Genomic DNA, 3,131 nt, shown 5'->3' with positions numbered 1-3,131 from the left:
CACACACACACACACACACACACAGAGCTGCGGTTAGGGGTGCTGTCAGACTTCACATATCCTCAGGGTCCCATTAAAATAATCCTAGTCTGGCCACAGACACCCATCTTGTGGCCAACACAAGGATGCCAAAGAAGCTGAGAAACTGTCAGTAAGGTTCCCTGCAGTGTCCCTACTGTCCACATAAGAGGGTCAGGACACCCACTGTCCCCTCCACAGGGTCTATCAGAAGCAGCTCAGAGTCAAGCTGGGGACTCACCTTGGCTCCAGAAACACCAGGTTCTCTCCTATGAGAACCACTCACAGGGCGTTTATGAGAGCCCCCCGAATAGGTGGGTACATCCAGATTGCCTATGGCACAATTTTTTAGAGACTCAGTGACAGATGTATATCTCGGGTGGGAGCAGGACAGACAATTTCCACAACCTTGGGCAAAAGCAAGGGTTTATATTGCTAAACTAGACAAAGATGACCCACAGCTACCTGAAGTGAATCCTGGCTTTTCCAAACACCATTAACATGTCCAACGTCAGTAAAAAGAACCAGAACACCAGATCCTGGCAGAAAAATGCATAGATAACTATCTTAATGATTTTGTTTATGCTGTAGCCTTGGCACCTGCGTCAGGGTCTCTTAACTGGCAAGGTGGAAGTGAGGGCCAACATGGACATGGTCAGGGAAGCTAGGTCTCCTTTTAGGTGGTAGAACACGGTCTTTTGAACAAATCACCTTCATGAGATTATCTGTGGATGATTGCAAGAGGCTGTCACTGTAATCAGTTGTTGCCTGTTGACACTGCCTAGAGAAGAGGGGTTGTAGACCATCTCCGAATCCCAGCCTGAAAGCTGGTCATTCTGCTGCTGAAGCAGTAGCCGGGATTGTCAAAGAGAGAAACACCACTGAAGTCAAGTTTTCTCACGATTCATTGGGATAATCGGATCGTGCTTGCTTAGGGTCAGCACACAGAAGCTGTCTAAGGGGACCCAGGCTCCACATTGAGCTAGTTAAACTTGGCAGTGTTGTAAGCATCCTCCTGCTGGTACTGGCTTTGAGGGTATGAAAAATCCAGGAAGAGGTCCTGGAAAGCATCGGAGGCTTGGCACCTTGCGGCAAGGTCAAACCCCTGCAAAGAGGTGCTGAGAAGAAATGCGTCAAGGTGAAGCCGTGGGTGTAGCAGAGGCTCCTCCACATATTGAAGATACTCTTGTAGAGAGAGTCTCTGGAGGTCTTGCAGTTAGACCTGTTTTATATCATATTAAGAGATGAGACTTTGGAGACATGGAAAATTATAGCTTAAAATGACATATTTGGGTGTAAAGCTGACAGAGGGAGATTTGGGCTGGTTAGTTTTGTCAATGTGACTGGCTTAGTCGGTGTTCTGTTGCCATAAAGAGATACCATGACCATGACAACTCTTTTTTTTTCCAAAGATGTATTTATTTAATTTATATGAGAACACTATAGCTGTCTTCAGTCACACCAGAAGAGGACATCAGATCCCATTACAGATGGTTGTGAGCCACCATGTGTGCTGGGAATTGAATTCAGGACCTCTGGAAGAGCAAGCAGCCAGCGCTCTTAACCACTGAGCCATCTCTCCAGCCCGTGACAACTCTTATAAAGGAAAGCATTTAACAGGGTCTTGCTTTCAGTTTCAGAGGTTTGGTTTATTGTCATCATGGTAGGGAGCATGGTAGCATGCAGGCAGGTGTGGTGCTGGAGAAGCAATTTAGAGTTCTACATCTGGATCCAGATCTACAGGCAGTGGAAAGAAAGACACTCTGTGTTTGGAATGTACTTTTTGAAGCCTCAAAGCTCTCAGTGACACATTTCCTCCAACAAGGCCATACCTCCCAATCCTGTCAAATTGTGCCACTACCTGATGACCAATCTCTCAAATATATGAGCCTATGGGGCCCTTCTTACTCAAACCAACACAGTGACACATCTTAGAACCACCTTGGAAGAGAGTTATAAAGAGGAATTACCTATATCAGTGGTCTGTGGACACATCTGTGAGGTATTGTTTTAATTGTTAACTGGTGTAGGAAGTCCCAGCCCACTGTGAATAGCACTATTCCCTAGGCAGAGGCTCCTGAACTTCTAAGAGAGGAGCCAGCTATCTGAGAACGAGAACAAGGAATCAAGCAGTTATCCATGTTGTTATTCTATCTGCTCTTGTCTATGGATGTGATGCCTTAAGTTCCTGCATTGACTTCTCTGCAATTGTAACCTGGAGTTGTGAGCCAAATAAATCAGTTCTGCTCAGAGTTGCTTAGTCAGGATAGTTTATCATAGCACCAGCAATGAAATTAGAACAGCTTTTTGTGTGTTTGTTTTTTGAGACAGGGTTTCTCTGTGTAGCTCTAGCTGTCCTGGAACTCACTCTGCCTCTGCCTCTGCCTCTTGAGTGTTGGATTAAAGGCATGCACCACCTGGTTCCTAGATCAGCCATTTTTAATGCTGTTCTGCACTAATTGCACATGCCCTCTGGATATGGGAGGTACTAGAGGCTCAGAGCAGTTTAACAGAGAAGGACATCAATTCGGGAACCATCTGTCATCCCCGCACGGGTGAAGACTTCCTGCTGCTGCTTTAGGGTTGCCCATGCTCTGAGTAAGCCCAATGCACTCACGGTTTCCCTGGGGTGGTCTTTAGTGGATTCATATTTTGGAAGAGGGGAAAGGCATTGGTTATGTCTCTCCAGGGGAAAAAAATACTTAACAGGTGACCTCCCCTAGGGCCCTAGGGCCCTAGGGCCCCAGGGCCCCAGGGCCAATGATACTGCTGAGAGCATTTAAACAGAGCTGAACCCAGCCTTGGTTTTTCTTATCATTTCTCTGGTTTGGGGGGACTGTGTTTTCTTGAGAGCCTTGAAAGCCTTGAATATCCTTAGTAAACACCCCACAGCTGAGCTCTCCCCACAGCCTTGGACTGAGGAGATTGTTTTAATCCTACCTAAAACCCAGCTTACATGAAGGGATGCAAACTTCAGGAGAGGTTATCACACAGTAAAGGCTAGGAACTGCATTCTATTTTTTTTAATTTTTTTATTTTTTTGGTTTTTCGAGACAGGGTTTCTCTGTGTAGCCTTGGCTGTCCTGGAACTCACTCTGTAGACCAGGCTGGCC

At 46.2% G+C, this 3,131-nt stretch overlaps 1 protein-coding gene across 1 annotated transcript in view; it reads right to left on the bottom strand.

The window, feature by feature from the left end:
• LOC110338375 (serine protease 28) overlaps positions 1 to 415 on the bottom strand; it is a 3,290-nt gene extending 2,875 nt beyond the window's left edge. Inside the window, exon 1 of the mRNA XM_021221713.1 lies at positions 260 to 415. The gene's annotated coding sequence lies outside the window, so the exon portion shown is untranslated. The remainder of the gene's footprint in view (positions 1 to 259) is intronic.
• Positions 416 to 3,131: the final 2,716 nt, after the last annotated feature.

Source organism: Mus pahari, chromosome 21 (assembly GCF_900095145.1).
Source record: "Mus pahari chromosome 21, PAHARI_EIJ_v1.1, whole genome shotgun sequence".
Lineage (NCBI taxonomy): Eukaryota > Metazoa > Chordata > Mammalia > Rodentia > Muridae > Mus > Mus pahari.
Note: the sequence above shows the minus strand (reverse complement) of the source record. Positions and strands in the feature narration are given on the sequence as shown.